Genomic DNA, 18,395 nt, shown 5'->3' on the forward strand with positions numbered 1-18,395 from the left:
ACCGGTCCTTGGATGCTTGATTCTGGTCCAGGAAAGACATGGCTTGGCAGTTCGGGCTGGACTGTTCCCGTGAGGCACAGGGTCAAGGCTGATTTGCATATGGCCATGTCTGACCTGGGGTGGTGTGGAGTGCAAAAAAACGATGGATTTAGGCGCAGATCTCGGTACTGGGGTGAATGTATGACATTGTTCTGCATTCTGTCCATCAATTTTCGTTTTTGATTTGTCACCCCAAGTGGGATGGGTATGCTCAGACGTGAGTCCCATGCTCTCCACACCACTGGAGTCAAGCTATCCAGGCTGATGAAGGCTGATAGCCAGAAACAGGTCCTTGGATGCTTGATTCCGGTCCAGGAAAGACATGGCTTGGCAGTTCGGGCTGGACTGTTCCCATGAGGCACAGGGTCAAGGCTGATTTGCATATGGCCATGTCTTACCTGGGGTGGTGTGGAGTGCAGAAAAACGATGGATTTAGGCCCAGATCTCTGTACTAGGGTGAATGTATGACATTGTTCTGCATTCTGTCCATCAATTATTGTTTTTGCATTTGTCACCCCGAGTGGGATGGGTATGATCAGACGTGAGTCTCATGCTCTCCACACCACTGGAGTCAAGCTATCCAGGCTGATGAAGGCTGATAGCCAGAAACCGGTCCTTGGATGCTTGATTCCGGTCCAGGAAAGACATGGCTTGGCAGTTCGGGCTGGACTGTTCCCGTGAGGCACAGGATCAAGGCTGATTTGCATATGGCCATGTCTGACCTGGGGTGGTGTGGAGTGCAAAAAAACTATGGATTTAGGCCCAGATCTCTGTACTGGGGTGAATGTATGACATTGTTCTGCATTCTGTCCGTCAATTGTTGTTTTTGCATTTGTCACCCCAAGTGGGATGGGTATGCTCAGACGTGAGTCCCATGCTCTCCACACCACTGGAGTCAAGCTATCCAGGCTGATGAAGGCTGATAGCCAGAAACAGGTCCTTGGATGCTTGATTCCGGTCCAGGAAAGACATGGCTTGGCAGTTCGGGCTGGACTGTTCCCATGAGGCACAGGATCAAGGCTGATTTGCATATGGCCATGTCTGACCTGGGGTGGTGTGGAGTGCAAAAAAACGATGGATTTAGGCCCAGATCTCTGTACTGGGGTGAATGTATGATATTGTTTTGCCTTCTGTCCATCAATTGTTGTTTTTGCATTTGTCACCCCGAGTGGGATGGGTATGCTCAGACTTGAGTCCCATGCTCTCCACACCACTGGAGTCAAGCTATCCAGGCTGATGAAGGCTGATAGCCAGAAACCGGTCCTTGGATGCTTGATTCCGGTCCAGGAAAGACATGGCTTGGCAGTTCGGGCTGGACTGTTCCCATGAGGCACAGGGTCAAGGCTGATTTGCATATGGCCATGTCTGATCTGGGGTGGTCTGGAGTACAAAAAAACGATGGATTTAGGCCCATATCTCTGTACTGGGGTGAATGTATGACATTGTTCTGCATTCTGTCCATCAATTGTTGTTTTTGCATTTGTCACCCCGAGTGGGACGGGTATGCTCAGACGTCAGTCCCATGCTCTCCACACCACTGGAGTCAAGCTATCCAGGAAGATGAAGGCTGATAGCCAGAAACCGGTCCTCGGATGCTTGATTCCGGTCCAGGAAAGACATGGCTTGGCAGTTCGGGCTGGACTGTTCCCATGAGGCACAGGGTCAAGGCTGATTTGCATATGGCCATGTCTGACCTGGGGTGGTGTGGAGTGCAAATAAAAGATGGATTTAGGCCCAGATCTCTGTACTGGGGTGAATGTATGACATTGTTCTGCATTCTGTCCATCAATTGTTGTTTTTGCATTTGTCACCCCGAGTGGGATGGGTATGCTCAGACGTGAGTCCCATACTCTCCACACCACTGGAGTCAAGCTATCCAGGCTGATGAAGGCTGATAGCCAGAAACTGGTCCTTGGATGCTTGATTCCGGTCCAGTAAAGACATGGCTTGGCAGTTCGGGCTGGACTGTTCCCATGAAGCACAGGGTCAAGGCTGATTTGCATATGGCCATGTCTGACCTGGGGTGGTGTGGAGTGCAAAAAAACAATTGATTTAGGCCCAGATCTCTGTACTGGGGTGAATGTATGACATTGTTCTGCATTCTGTCCATCAATTGTTGTTTTTGCATTTGTCACCTTGAGTGGGATGGGTATGCTCAGACGTGAGTCCCATGCTCTGCACACCACTGGAGTCAAGCTATCCAGGCTGATGAAGGCTGATAGCCAGAAACCGGTCATGGATGCTTGATTCTGGTCCAGGAAAGACATGGCTTGGCAGTTCGGGCTGGACTGTTCCCGTGAGGCACAGGATCAAGGCTGATTTGCATATGGCCATGTCAGACCTGGGGTGATGTGGAGTGCAAGAAACGATGCCTTTAGGCCCTGATCTCTGTACTGGGGTGAATGTATGACATTGTTCTGCATTCTGTCCATCAATTGTTATTTTTGCATTTGTCACCCCGAGTGGGATGGGTATGCTCAGACGTGAGTCTCATGCTCTCCACACCACTGAAGTCAAGCTATCCAGGCTGATGAAGGCTGATAGCCAGAAACCGGTCCTTGAATGCTTTATTCCGGTCCAGGAAAGACATGGCTTGGCAGTTCGGGCTGGACTGTTCCCATGAGGCACAGGGTCAAGGCTGATTTTCATATGGCCATGTCTGACCTGGGGTGGTGTGGAGTGCAAAAAAAGATGGATTTAAGCCCAGATCTCTGTACTGGGGTGAATGTATGACATTGTTCTGCATTCTGTCCATCAATTGTTGTTTTTGCATGTGTAACCCGAGTGGGATGGGTATGCTCAGACGTGAGTCTCATGCTCTCCACACCACTGGAGTCAAGCTATCCAGGCTGATGAAGGCTGATAGCCAGAAACCGGTCCTTGGATGCTTGATTCCGGTCCAGGAAAGACATGGCTTGGCAGTTCGTGCTGGACTGTTCCCATGAGGCACAGGGTCAAGGCTCATTTGCATATGGCCATGTCAGACCTGGGGTGGTGTAGAGTGCAAAAAAACGATGGATTTAGGCCCAGATCTCTGTACTGGGGTGAATGTATGACATTGTTCTGCATTCTGTCAATCAATTGTTGTTTTTGCATTTGTCACCCCGAGTGGGATGGGTATGCTCTGACGTGAGTCCCATGCTCTCCACACCACTGGAGTCAAGCTATCCAGGGTAAAGAAGACTGATAGCCAGAAACCAGTCCTTGGATGCTTGATTCCGGTCCAGGAAAGACATGGCTTGGCAGTTCGGGCTGGACTGTTCCCATGAGGCACAGGGTCCAGGCTGATTTGCATATGGCCATGTCTTACCTGGGGTGGTGTGGAGTGCAAAAAAACGATGGATTTAGGCCCAGATTTCTGTACTGGGGTGAATGTATGACATTGTTCTGCATTCTGTCCATCAATTGTTGTTTTTGCATTTGTCACCCGAGTGGGATGGGTATGCTCAGACGTGAGTCTCATGCTCTCCACACCGCTGGAGTCAAGCTATCCAGGCTGATGAAGGCTGATAGCCAGAAACCGGTCCTTGGATGCTTCATTCTGGTCCAGGAAAGACATGGCTTGGCAGTTCGGGCTGGACTGTTCCCATGAGGCACAGGGTCAAGGCTGATTTGCATATGGCCATGTCTGACCTGGGGTGGTGTAGAGTGCAAAAAAACAATGGATTTAGGCCCAGATCTCTGTACTGGCGTGAATGTATGACATTGTTCTGCATTCTGTCAATCAATTGTTGTTTTTGCATTTGTCACCCCCAGTGGGATGGGTATGCTCAGACGTGAGTCCCATGCTCTCCACACCACTGGAGTCAAGCTATCCAGGCTGATGAAGGCTGATAGCCAGAAACAGGTCCTTGGATGCTTGATTCCGGTCCGGAAAAGACATGGCTTGGCAGTTCGGGCTGGACTGTTCCCATGAGGCACAGGGTCAAGGCTGATTTGCATATGGCCATGTCTGAACTGGGGTGGTGTGGAGTGTAAAAAAACGATGGATTTAGGCCCAGATCTCTGTACTAGGGTGAATGTATGACATTGTTCTGCATTCTGTCCATCAATTGTTGTTTTTGCATTTGTCAACCCGAGTGGGATTGGTATGCTCAGACGTGAGTCCCATGCTCTCCACACACTGGAGTCAAGCTATCCAGGCTGATGAAGGTTGATAGCCAGAAACTGGTCCTTGGATGCTTGATTCCGGTCCAGGAAAGACATGGCTTGGCAGTTCGGGCTCGACTGTTCCCAGGAGGCACAGGGTAAAGGCTGATTTGCATATGGCCATGTCTGACCTTGGGTGGTGTGGAGTGCAAAAAAACGGTGGATTTAGGCCCAGATCTCTGTACTGGGGTGAATGTATGACATTGTTCTGCATTCTGTCCATCAATTGTTGTTTTTGCATTTGTCACCCCGAGTGGGATGGGTATGCTCAGACGTGAGTCCCATGCTCTCCACACCACTGGAGTCAAGCTATCCAGGGTAAAGAAGACTGATAGCCAGAAACCAGTCCTTGGATGCTTGATTCCGATCCAGGAAAGACATTGCTTGGCAGTTCGGGCTGGACTGTTCACATGAGGCACAGTGTCAAGGCTGATTAGCATAGGCCATGTCTGACCAGGGGTGGTGTGGAGTGCAAAATAAGATGGATTTAGGCCCATATCTCTGTACTGGGGTGAATGTATGACATTGTTCTGCATTCTGTCCATCAATTGTTGTTTTTGCATTTGTCACCCCGAGTGGGATGGGTATGCTCAGACGTGAGTCCCATGCTCTCCACACCACTGGAGTCAAGCTATCCAGGCTGATGAAGGCTGATAGCCAGAAACTGGTCCTTGGATGCTTGATTCCGGTCCAGTAAAGACATGGCTTGGCAGTTCGGGCTGGACTGTTCCCATGAAGCACAGGGTCAAGGCTGATTTGCATATGGCCATGTCTGACCTGGGGTGGTGTGGAGTGCAAAAAAACAATTGATTTAGGCCCAGATCTCTGTACTGGGGTGAATGTATGACATTGTTCTGCATTCTATCCATCAATTATTGTTTTTGCATTTGTCACCCCGAGTGGGATGGGTATGCTCAGACGTGAGTCTCATGCTCTCCACACCACTGAAGTCAAGCTATCCAGGCTGATAGCCAGAAACAGGTCTTTGGATGCTTGATTCCGGTCCAGGAAAGACATGGCTTGGCAGTTCGGGCTGGACTGTTCCCATGAGGCACAGGGTCAAGGCTGATTTGCATATGGCCATGTCTGACCTGGGGTGGTGTGGAGTGCAAAAAAACAATGGATTTAGGCCCAGATCTCTGTACTGGGGTGAATGTATGACATTGTTCTGCATTCTGTCCATCAATTGTTGTTTTTGCATTTGTCACCCCGAGTGGGATGGGTATGCTCAGACGTGAGTCCCATGCTCTCCACACCACTGGAGTCAAGCTATCCAGGGTAAAGAAGACTGATAGCCAGAAACCAGTCCTTGGATGCTTGATTCCGATCCAGGAAAGACATTGCTTGGCAGTTCGGGCTGGACTGTTCACATGAGGCACAGTGTCAAGGCTGATTAGCATAGGCCATGTCTGACCAGGGGTGGTGTGGAGTGCAAAATAAGATGGATTTAGGCCCATATCTCTGTACTGGGGTGAATGTATGACATTGTTCTGCATTCTGTCCATCAATTGTTGTTTTTGCATTTGTCACCCCGAGTGGGATAGGTATGCTCAGACGTGAGTCTCATGCTCTCCACACCACTGGAGTCAAGCTATCCAGGCTGATTAAGGCGGATAGCCAGAAACCGGTCCTTGGATGCTTGATTCCGGTCCAGGAAAGACATGGCTTGGCAGTTCGGGCTGGACTGTTCCCATGAGGCACAGGGTCAAGGCTGATTTGCATATGGCCATGTCTGACATGGGGTGGTGTGGAGTGCAAAAAAATTATGGATTTAGGCCCAGATCTCTGTACTGGGGTGAATGTATGACATTGTTCTGCATTCTTTCAATCAATTGTTGTTTTTGCATTTGTCACCTCGAGTGGGATGGGTATGCTCAGATGTGAGTCCCATGCTCTGCACCCCACTGGAGTCAAGCTATCCAGGCTGATGAAGGCTGATAGCCAGAAACCGGTCCTTGGATGCTTGATTCCGGTCCAGGAAAGAGATGGCTTGGCAGTTCGGGCTGGACTGTTCCCATGAGGCACAGTGTCAAGGCTGATTTGCATATGGCCACGTCTGACCTGGGGTGGTGTGGAGTGCAAAAAAAGATGGATTTAGGCCCAGATTTCAATGCCCAGATTTGATGCCAAGCCATGTCTAGGAAAGACATGGCTTGGCAGTTCGGGCTGGACTGTTCCCATGAGGCACAGGTCAAGGCTGATTTACATATGGCCATGTCTGACCGGGGGTGGTGTGGAGTGCAAAAAAATATGGATTTAGGCCCAGATCTCTGTACTGGGGTGAATATATGACATTGTTCTGCGGTCTGTCCATCAATTGTTGTTTTTGCATTTGTCACCCCGAGTGGGATGGGTATGCTCAGACGTGAGTCTCATGCTCTCCACACCACTGGAGTCAAGCTATCCAGGCTGATGAAGGCTGATAGCCAGAAACCGGTCCTTGGATGCTTGATTCCGGTCCAGGAAAGACATGGCTTGGCAGTTCGGGCTGGACTGTTCCCATGAGGCACAGGGTCAAGGCTGATTTGCATATGGCCATGTCTGACCTGGGGTGGTGTGGAGTGGAAAAAAACGATGGATTTAGGCCCAGATCTCTGTACTGGGGTGAATGTATGACATTGTTCTGCATTCTGTCCATCAATTTTTGTTTTTGCATTTGTCACCCCGAGTGGGATGGGTATGCTCAGACGTGAGTCCCATGCTCTCCACACCACTGGAGTCAAGCTATCCAGGCTGATGAAGGCTGATAGCCAGAAACCGGTCCTTGAATGCTTGATTTCGGTCCAGGAAAGACATGGCTTGGCAGTTCGGGCTGGACTGTTCCCATGAGGCACAGGGTCAAGGCTGATTTGCATATGGCCATGTCTGACCTGGGGTGGTGTGGAGTGCAAAAAAACGATGGATTTAGGCCCAGATCTCTGTACTGGGGTGAATGTATGACATTGTTCTGCATTCTGTCCATCAATTGTTGTTTTTGCATTTGTCACCCCGAGTGGGATGGGTATGCTCAGACGTGAGTCCCATGCACTCCACACCACTGGAGTCAAGCTATCCGGGCAGATGAAGGCTGATAGCCAGAAACCGGTCCTCGGATGCTTGATTCCGGTCCAGGAAAGACATGGCTTGGCAGTTCGGGCTGGACTGTTCCCATGAGGCACAGGGTCAAGGCTGATTTGCATATGGCCATGTCTGACCTGGGGTGGTGTGGAGTGCAAAAAAAGATGGATTTAGGCCCAGATCTCTGTACTGGGGTGAATGTATGACATTGTTCTGCATTCTGTCCATCAATTGTTGTTTTTGCATTTGTCACCCCGAGTGGGATGGGTATGCTCAGACGTGAGTCTCATGCTCTCCACACCACTGGAGTCAAGCTATCCAGGCTGATGAAGGCTGATAGCCAGAAACCGGTCCTTGGATGCTTGATTCCGGTCCAGGAAAGACATGGCTTGGCAGTTCGGGCTGGACTGTTCCCATGAGGCACAGGGTCAAGGCTGATTTGCATATGGCCATGTCTGACCTGGGGTGGTGTGGAGTGCAAAAAAAGATGGATTTAGGCCCAGATCTCTGTACTGGGGTGAATGTATGACATTGTTCTGCATTCTGTCCATCAATTGTTGTTTTTGCATTTGTCACCCCGAGTGGGATGGGTATGCTCAGACGTGAGTCTCATGCTCTCCACACCACTGTAGTCAAGCTATCCAGGCTGATGAAGGCTGATAGCCAGAAACCGGTCCTTGGATGCTTGATTCCGGTCCAGGAAAGACATGGCTTGGCAGTTCGGGCTGGACTGTTCCCATGAGGCACAGGGTCAAGGCTGATTTGCATATGGCCATGTCTGACCTGGGGTGGTGTGGAGTGCAAAAAAAGATGGATTTAGGCCCAGATCTCTGTACTGGGGTGAATGTATGACATTGTTCTGCATTCTGTCCATCAATTGTTGTTTTTGCATTTGTCACCCCGAGTGGGATGGGTATGCTCAGACGTGAGTCTCATGCTCTCCACACCACTGTAGTCAAGCTATCCAGGCTGATGAAGGCTGATAGCCAGAAACCGGTCCTTGGATGCTTGATTCCGGTCCAGGAAAGACATGGCTTGGCAGTTCGGGCTGGACTGTTCCCATGAGGCACAGGGTCAAGGCTGATTTGCATATGGCCATGTCTGACCTGGGGTTGTGTGGAGTGCAAAAAAAGATGGATTTAGGCCCAGATCTCTGGACTGGGGTGAATATATGACATTGTTCTGCATTCTGTCCATCAATTGTTGTTTTTGCATTTGTCACCCCGAGTGGGATGGGTATGCTCAGACGTGAGTCTCATGCTCTCCACACCACTGGAGTCAAGCTATCCAGGCTGATGAAGGCTGATAGCCAGAAACCGGTCCTTGGATGCTTGATTCCGGTCCAGGAAAGACATGGCTTGGCAGTTTGGGCTGGACTGTTCCCATGAGGCACAGGGTCAAGGCTGATTTGCATATGGCCATGTCTGACCTGGGGTGGTGTGGAGTGGAAAAAAACGATGGATTTAGGCCCAGATCTCTGTACTGGGGTGAATGTATGACATTGTTCTGCATTCTGTCCATCAATTTTTGTTTTTGCATTTGTCACCCCGAGTGGGATGGGTATGCTCAGACGTGAGTCCCATGCTCTCCACACCCCTGGAGTCAAGCTATCCAGGCTGATGAAGGCTGATAGCCAGAAACCGGTCCTTGAATGCTTGATTTCGGTCCAGGAAATACATGGCTTGGCAGTTCGGGCTGGACTGTTCCCATGAGGCACAGGGTCAAGGCTGATTTGCATATGGCCATGTCTGACCTGGGGTGGTGTGGAGTGCAAAAAAACTATGGATTTAGGCCCAGATCTCTGTACTGGGGTGAATGTATGACATTGTTCTGCATTATGTCCATCAATTGTTGTTTTTGCATTTGTCAACCCGAGTGGGATGGGCATGCTCAGACGTGAGTCCCATGCTCTCCACACCACTGGAGTCAAGCTAGCCAGGCTGATGAAGGCTGATAGCCAGAAACCGGTCCTTGGATGCTTGATTCCGGTCCAGGAAAGACATGGCTTGGCAGTTCGGGTTGGACTGTTCCCATGAGGCACAGGGTCAAGGCTGGTTTGCATATGGGCATGTCTGATCTGGGTTGGTGTGGAGTGCAAAAAACGATGGATTTAGGCCCAGATCTCTGTACTGGGGTGAATGTATGACATTGTTCTGCATTCTGTCCATCAATTTTCATTTTTGATTTGTCACCCCAAGTGGGATGGGTATGCTCAGACGTGAGTCCCATGCTCTCCACACCACTGGAGTCAAGCTAACCAGGCTGATGAAGGCTGATAGCCAGAAACAGGTCCTTGGATGCTTGATTCCGGTCCAGGAAAGACATGGCTTGGCAGTTCGGGCTGGACTGTTCCCATGAGGCACAGGGTCAAGGCTGATTTGCATATGGCCATGTCTTACCTGGGGTGGTGTGGAGTGCAGAAAAACGATGGATTTAGGCCCAGATCTCTGTACTAGGGTGAATGTATGACATTGTTCTGCATTCTGTCCATCAATTATTGTTTTTGCATTTGTCACCCCGAGTGGGATGGGTATGATCAGACGTGAGTCTCATGCTCTCCACACCACTGGAGTCAAGCTATCCAGGCTGATGAAGGCTGATAGCCAGAAACCGGTCCTTGGATGCTTGATTCCGGTCCAGGAAAGACATGGCTTGGCAGTTCGGGCTGGACTGTTCCCATGAGGCACAGGGTCAAGGCTGATTTGCATATAGCCATGTCTGACCTGGCGTGGTGTGTAGTGCAAAAAAGATGGTTTTAGGCCCAGATCTCTGTACTGGGGTGAATGTATGACATTGTTCTGCATTCTGTCCATCAATTGTTGTTTTTGCATTTGTCACCCCGAGTGGGATGGGTATGCTCAGACGTGAGTCTCATGCTCTCCACACCACTGGAGTCAATCTATCCAGGCTGATGAAGGCTGATAGCCAGAAACCGGTCCTTGGATGCTTGATTCTGGTCCAGGAAAGACATGGCTTGGCAGTTCGGGCTGGACTGTTCCCGTGAGGCACAGGGTCAAGGCTGATTTGCATATGGCCATGTCTGACCTGGGGTGGTGTGGAGTGCAAAAAAACGATGGATTTAGGCGCAGATCTCGGTACTGGGGTGAATGTATGACATTGTTCTGCATTCTGTCCATCAATTTTCGTTTTTGATTTGTCACCCCAAGTGGGATGGGTATGCTCAGACGTGAGTCCCATGCTCTCCACACCACTGGAGTCAAGCTATCCAGGCTGATGAAGGCTGATAGCCAGAAACAGGTCCTTGGATGCTTGATTCCGGTCCAGGAAAGACATGGCTTGGCAGTTCGGGCTGGACTGTTCCCATGAGGCACAGGGTCAAGGCTGATTTGCATATGGCCATGTCTTACCTGGGGTGGTGTGGAGTGCAGAAAAACGATGGATTTAGGCCCAGATCTCTGTACTAGGGTGAATGTATGACATTGTTCTGCATTCTGTCCATCAATTATTGTTTTTGCATTTGTCACCCCGAGTGGGATGGGTATGATCAGACGTGAGTCTCATGCTCTCCACACCACTGGAGTCAAGCTATCCAGGCTGATGAAGGCTGATAGCCAGAAACCGGTCCTTGGATGCTTGATTCCGGTCCAGGAAAGACATGGCTTGGCAGTTCGGGCTGGACTGTTCCCGTGAGGCACAGGATCAAGGCTGATTTGCATATGGCCATGTCTGACCTGGGGTGGTGTGGAGTGCAAAAAAACTATGGATTTAGGCCCAGATCTCTGTACTGGGGTGAATGTATGACATTGTTCTGCATTCTGTCCGTCAATTGTTGTTTTTGCATTTGTCACCCCAAGTGGGATGGGTATGCTCAGACGTGAGTCCCATGCTCTCCACACCACTGGAGTCAAGCTATCCAGGCTGATGAAGGCTGATAGCCAGAAACAGGTCCTTGGATGCTTGATTCCGGTCCAGGAAAGACATGGCTTGGCAGTTCGGGCTGGACTGTTCCCATGAGGCACAGGATCAAGGCTGATTTGCATATGGCCATGTCTGACCTGGGGTGGTGTGGAGTGCAAAAAAACGATGGATTTAGGCCCAGATCTCTGTACTGGGGTGAATGTATGATATTGTTTTGCCTTCTGTCCATCAATTGTTGTTTTTGCATTTGTCACCCCGAGTGGGATGGGTATGCTCAGACTTGAGTCCCATGCTCTCCACACCACTGGAGTCAAGCTATCCAGGCTGATGAAGGCTGATAGCCAGAAACCGGTCCTTGGATGCTTGATTCCGGTCCAGGAAAGACATGGCTTGGCAGTTCGGGCTGGACTGTTCCCATGAGGCACAGGGTCAAGGCTGATTTGCATATGGCCATGTCTGATCTGGGGTGGTCTGGAGTACAAAAAAACGATGGATTTAGGCCCATATCTCTGTACTGGGGTGAATGTATGACATTGTTCTGCATTCTGTCCATCAATTGTTGTTTTTGCATTTGTCACCCCGAGTGGGACGGGTATGCTCAGACGTCAGTCCCATGCTCTCCACACCACTGGAGTCAAGCTATCCAGGAAGATGAAGGCTGATAGCCAGAAACCGGTCCTCGGATGCTTGATTCCGCTCCAGGAAAGACATGGCTTGGCAGTTCGGGCTGGACTGTTCCCATGAGGCACAGGGTCAAGGCTGATTTGCATATGGCCATGTCTGACCTGGGGTGGTGTGGAGTGCAAAAAAAGATGGATTCAGGCCCAGATCTCTGTACTGGGGTGAATGTAGGACATTGTTCTGCATTCTGTCCATCAATTGTTGTTTTTGCATTTGTCACCCGAGTGGGATGGGTATGCTCAGACGTGAGTCCCATGCTCTCCACACCACTGGAGTCAAGCTATCCAGGCTGATGAAGGCTGATAGCCAGAAACAGGTCCTTAGATGCTTAATTCCGGTCCAGGAAAGACATGGCTTGGCAGTTCGGGCTGGACTGTTCCCATGAGGCACAGGGTCAAGGCTGATTTGCATATGGCCATGTCTTACCTGGGGTGGTGTGGAGTGCAAAATACGATGGATTTAGGCCCAGATTTCTGTACTGGGGTGAATGTATGACATTGTTCTGCATTCTATCCATCAATTGTTGTTTTTGCATTTGTCACCCCGAGTGGGATGGGTATGCTGAGACGTGAGTCCCATGCTCTCCACACCACTGGAGTCAAGCTATCCAGGCTGATGGAGGCTGATAGCCAGAAACTGGTCCTTGGATGCTTGATTCCAGTCCAGGAAAGACATGGCTTGTCAGATCGGGCTGGACTGTTCCCATGAGGCACAGGGTCAAGGCTGATTTGCATATGGCCATGTCTGACCTTGGGTGGTGTGGAGTGCAAAAAAACGATGGATTTAGGCCCAGATCTCTGTACTGGGGTGAATCTATGACATTGTTCTGCATTCTGTCCATCAATTGTTGTTTTTGCATTCGTCACCCCGAGTGGGATGGGTATGCTCAGACGTGAGTCCCATGTTCTCCACACCACTGGAGTCAAGCTATCCAGGCTGATGATAGCCAGAAACCGGTCCTTGGATGCTTGATTCTGGTCCAGAAAAGACATGGCTTGGCAGTTCGGGCTGGACTGTTCCCATGAGGCACAGGGTCTAGGCTGATTTGCATATGGCCATGTCTGACCTGGGGTGGTGTGGAGTGTAAAAAAACGATGGATTTAGTCCCAGATCTCTGTACTGGGGTGAATGTATGACATTGTTCTGCATTCTGTCCATCAATTGTTGTTTTTGCATTTGTCAACCCGAGTGGGTTTGGTATGCTCAGACGTGAGTCCCATGCTCTCCACACAACTGGAGTCAAGCTATCCAGGCTGATGAAGGTTGATAGCCAGAAACTGGTCCTTGGATGCTTGATTCCGGTCCAGGAAATACATGGCTTGGCAGTTCGGGCTCGACTCTTCCCATGAGGCACAGGGTCAAGGCTGATTTGCATATGGCCTTGGCTGACCTTGAGTGGTGTGGAGTGCAAAAAAACGATGGATTTAGGCCCAGATCTCTGTACTGGGGTGAATGTATGAGATTGTTCTGCATTCTGTCCATCAATTGTTGTTTTTGCATTTGTCACCCCGAGTGGGATGGGTATGCTCAGACGTGAGTCCCATGCTCTCCACACCAATGGAGTCAAGCTATCCAGGCTGATGAAGGCTGATAGCCAGAAACTGGTCCTTGGATGCTTGATTCCGGTCCAGGAAAGACATGGCTTGGCAGATCGGGCTGGACTGTTCCCATGAGGCACAGGGTCAAGGCTGATTTGCATATGGCCATGTCTGACCTTGGGTGGTGTCGAGTGCAAATAAACGATGGATTTAGGCCCAGATCTCTGTACTGGGGTGAATGTATGACATTGGTCTGCATTCTGTCCATCAATTGTTATTTTTGCATTTGTCACCCCGAGTGGGATGGGTATGCTCAGACGTGAGTCCCATGCTCTCCACACCACTGGAGTCAAGCTATCCAGGCTGATGAAGGCTGATAGCCAGAAACCGGACCTTGGATGCTTGATTCCGGTCCAGGAAAGTCATGGTTTGGCAGTTCGGGCTGGAATGTTCCCATGAGTCACAGGGTCAATGCTGATTTGCATATGGCCATGTCTGACCTGGGGTGGTGTGGAGTGGAAAAAAACGATGGATTTAGGCCCAGATCTCTGTACTGGGGTGAATGTATGACATTGTTCTGCATTCTGTCCATCAATTTTTGTTTTTGCATTTGTCACCCCGAGTGGGATGGGTATGCTCAGACGTGAGTCCCATGCTCTCCACACCACTGGAGTCAAGCTATCCAGGCTGATGAAGGCTGATAGCCAGAAACCGGTCCTTGGATGCTTGATTTCGGTTCAGGAAAGACATGGCTTGGCAGTTCGGGCTGGACTGTTCCCATGAGGCACAGGGTCAAGGCTGATTTGCATATGGCCATGTCTGACCTGGGGTGGTGTGGAGTGCAAAAAAACTATGGATTTAGGCCCAGATCTCTGTACTGGGGTGAATGTATGACATTGTTCTGCATTATGTCCATCAATTGTTGTTTTTGCATTTGTCAACCCGAGTGGGATGGGTATGCTCAGACGTGAGTCCCATGCTCTCCACACCACTGGAGTCAAGCTAGCCAGGCTGATGAAGGCTGATAGCCAGAAACCGGTCCTTGGATGCTTGATTCCGGTCCAGGAAAGACATGGCTTGGCAGTTCGGGTTGGACTGTTCCCATGAGGCACAGGGTCAAGGCTGATTTGCATATGGGCATGTCTGATCTGGGGTGGTGTGGAGTACAAAAAACGATGGATTTAGGCCCAGATCTCTGTACTGGGGTGAATGTATGACATTGTTCTGCATTCTGTCCATCAATTGTTGTTTTTGCATTTGTCACCCCAGTGGGATGGGTATGCTCAGACGTGAGTCTCATGCTCTCCATACCACTGGAGTCAAGCGTTCCAGGCTGATGAAGGCTGATAGCCAGAAACCGGTCCTTGGATGCTTGATTCCGGTCCAGGAAAGACATGGCTTGGCAGTTCGGGCGGACTGTTCCCATGAGGCACAGGGTCAAGGCTGATTTGCATATGGCCATGTCTGACCTGGGGTGGTGTGGAGTGCATAAAAACGATGGATTTAGGCCCAGATCTCTGTACTGGGGTGAATGTATGACATTGTTTTGCCTTCAGTCCATCAATTGTTGTTTTTGCATTTGTCACCCAGAGTGGGACGGGTATGCTCAGACGTCAGTCCCATGCTCTCCACACCACTGGAGTCAAGCTATCCAGGAAGATGAAGGCTGATAGCCAGAAACCGGTCCTCGGATGCTTGATTCCGGTCTAGGAAAGACATGGCTTGGCAGTTCGGGCTGGACTGTTCCCATGAGGCACAGGTCAAGGCTGATTTACATATGGCCATGTCTGACCGGGGGTGGTGTGGAGTGCAAAAAAATATGGATTTAGGCCCAGATCTCTGTATTGGGGTGAATGTATGACATTGTTCTGCATTCTGTCCATCAATTGTTGTTTTTGCATTTGTCACCCCGAGTGGGATGGGTATGCTCAGACGTGAGTCTCATGCTCTCCACACAACTTCAGTCAAGCTATCCAGGCTGATGAAGGCTGATAGCCAGAAACCGGTCCTTGAATGCTTGATTCCGGTCCAGGAAAGACATGGCTTGGCAGTTCGGGCTGGACTGTTCCCATGAGGCACTGGGTCAAGGCTGATTTGCATATGGCCATGTCTGACCTGGGGTGGTGTGGAGTGCAAAAAAAGGTGGATTCAGGCCCAGATCTCTGTACTGGGGTGAATGTATGACATTGTTCTGCATTCTGTCCATCAATTGTTGTTTTTGCATTTGTCACCCCGAGTGGGATGGGTATGCTGAGACGTGAGTCCCATGCTCTCCACACCACTGGAGTCAAGCTATCCAGGCTGATGCAGGCTGATAGCCAGAAACTGGTTCTTGGATGCTTGATTCCAGTCCAGGAAAGACATGGCTTGTCAGATCGGGCTGGACTGTTCCCATGAGGCACAGGGTCAAGGCTGATTTGCATATGGCCATGTCTGACCTTGGGTGGTGTGGAGTGCAAAAAAACGATGGATTTAGGCCCAGATCTCTGTACTGGGGTGAATGTATGACATTGTTCTGCATTCTGTCCATCAATTGTTGTTTTTGCATTCGTCACCCCGAGTGGGATGGGTATGCTCAGACGTGAGTCCCATGTTCTCCACACCAGTGGAGTCAAGCTATCCAGGCTGATGAAGACTGATAGCCAGAAACCGGTCCTTGGATGCTTGATTCCGGTCCAGGAAAGACATGGCTTGGCAGTTCGGGCTGGACTGTTCCCATGAGGCACAGGATCAAGGCTGATTTGCATATGGCCATGTCTGACCTGGGGTGGTGTGGAGTGCAAGAAACGATGGATTTAGTCCCAGATTTCTGTACTGGGGTGAATGTATGACATTGTTCTGCATTCTGTCCACCAATTGTTGTTTTTGCATTTGTCACCCCGAGTGGGATGGGTATGCTCAGACGTGAGTCCCATGCTCTCCACACCACTGGAGTCAAGCTATCCAGGCTGATGAAGGCTGATAGCCAGAAACTGGTCCTTGGATGCTTGATTCCGGTCCAGGAAAGACATGGCTTGGCAGATCGGGCTGGACTGTTCCCATGAGGCAAAGGGTCAAGGCTGATTTGCATATGGCCATGTCTGACCTGGGGTGGTGTGGAGTGCAAAAAAACTATGGATTTAGGCCCAGATCTCTGTACTGGGGTGAATGTATGACATTGTTCTGCATTCTGTCCATCAATTGTTGTTTTTGCATTTGTCACCCCAAGTGGGATGGGTATGCTCAGACGTGAGTCCCATGCTCTCCACACCACTGGAGTCAAGCTATCCAGGCTGATGAAGGCTGATAGCCAGAAACAGGTCCTTGGATGCTTGATTCCGGTCCAGAAAAAGACATGGCTTGGCAGTTCGGGCTGGACTGTTCCCATGAGGCACAGGGTCAAGGCTGATTTGCATATGGCCATGTCTGACCTGGGGTGGTGTGGAGTGCAAAAAAACGATGGATTTAGGCCCAGATCTCTGTACTGGGTTGAATGTATGACATTGTTTTGCCTTCTGTCCATCAATTGTTGTTTTTGCATTTGTCACCCCGAGTGGGACGGGTATGCTCAGACGTCAGTCCCATGCTCTCCACACCACTGGAGTCAAGCTATCCAGGAAGATGAAGGCTGATAGCCAGAAACCGGTCCTCGGATGCTTGATTCCGGTCTAGGAAAGACATGGCTTGGCAGTTCGGGCTGGACTGTGCCCATGAGGCACAGGTCAAGGCTGATTTACATATGGCCATGTCTGACCGGGGGTGGTGTGGAGTGCAAAAAAATATGGATTTAGGCCCAGATCTCTGTATTGGGGTGAATGTATGACATTGTTCTGCATTCTGTCCATCAATTGTTGTTTTTGCATTTGTCACCCCGAGTGGGATTGGTATGCTCAGACGTGAGTCCCATGCTCTCCACACCACTGGAGTCAAGCTAGCCAGGCTGATGAAGGCTGATAGCCAGAAACCGGTCCTTGGATGCTTGATTCCGGTCCAGGAAAGACATGGCTTGGCAGTTCGGGTTGGACTGTTCCCATGAGGCACAGGGTCAAGGCTGATTTGCATATGGGCATGTCTGATCTGGGGTGGTGTGGAGTACAAAAAACGATGGATTTAGGCCCAGATCTCTGTACTGGGGTGAATGTATGACATTGTTCTGCATTCTGTCCATCAATTGTTGTTTTTGCATTTGTCACCCCAGTGGGATGGGTATGCTCAGACGTGAGTCTCATGCTCTCCATACCACTGGAGTCAAGCGTTCCAGGCTGATGAAGGCTGATAGCCAGAAACCGGTCCTTGGATGCTTGATTCCGGTCCAGGAAAGACATGGCTTGGCAGTTCGGGCGGACTGTTCCCATGAGGCACAGGGTCAAGGCTGATTTGCATATGGCCATGTCTGACCTGGGGTGGTGTGGAGTGCATAAAAACGATGGATTTAGGCCCAGATCTCTGTACTGGGGTGAATGTATGACATTGTTTTGCCTTCAGTCCATCAATTGTTGTTTTTGCATTTGTCACCCAGAGTGGGACGGGTATGCTCAGACGTCAGTCCCATGCTCTCCACACCACTGGAGTCAAGCTATCCAGGAAGATGAAGGCTGATAGCCAGAAACCGGTCCTCGGATGCTTGATTCCGGTCTAGGAAAGACATGGCTTGGCAGTTCGGGCTGGACTGTTCCCATGAGGCACAGGTCAAGGCTGATTTACATATGGCCATGTCTGACCGGGGATGGTGTGGAGTGCAAAAAAATATGGATTTAGGCCCAGATCTCTGTATTGGGGTGAATGTATGACATTGTTCTGCATTCTGTCCATCAATTGTTGTTTTTGCATTTGTCACCCCGAGTGGGATGGGTATGCTCAGACGTGAGTCTCATGCTCTCCACACAACTTCAGTCAAGCTATCCAGGCTGATGAAGGCTGATAGCCAGAAACCGGTCCTTGAATGCTTGATTCCGGTCCAGGAAAGACATGGCTTGGCAGTTCGGGCTGGACTGTTCCCATGAGGCACTGGGTCAAGGCTGATTTGCATATGGCCATGTCTGACCTGGGGTTGTGTGGAGTGCAAAAAAAGGT

Source organism: Lissotriton helveticus, chromosome 2_1 (genome assembly GCF_964261635.1).
Source record: "Lissotriton helveticus chromosome 2_1, aLisHel1.1, whole genome shotgun sequence".
NCBI lineage: Eukaryota > Metazoa > Chordata > Amphibia > Caudata > Salamandridae > Lissotriton > Lissotriton helveticus.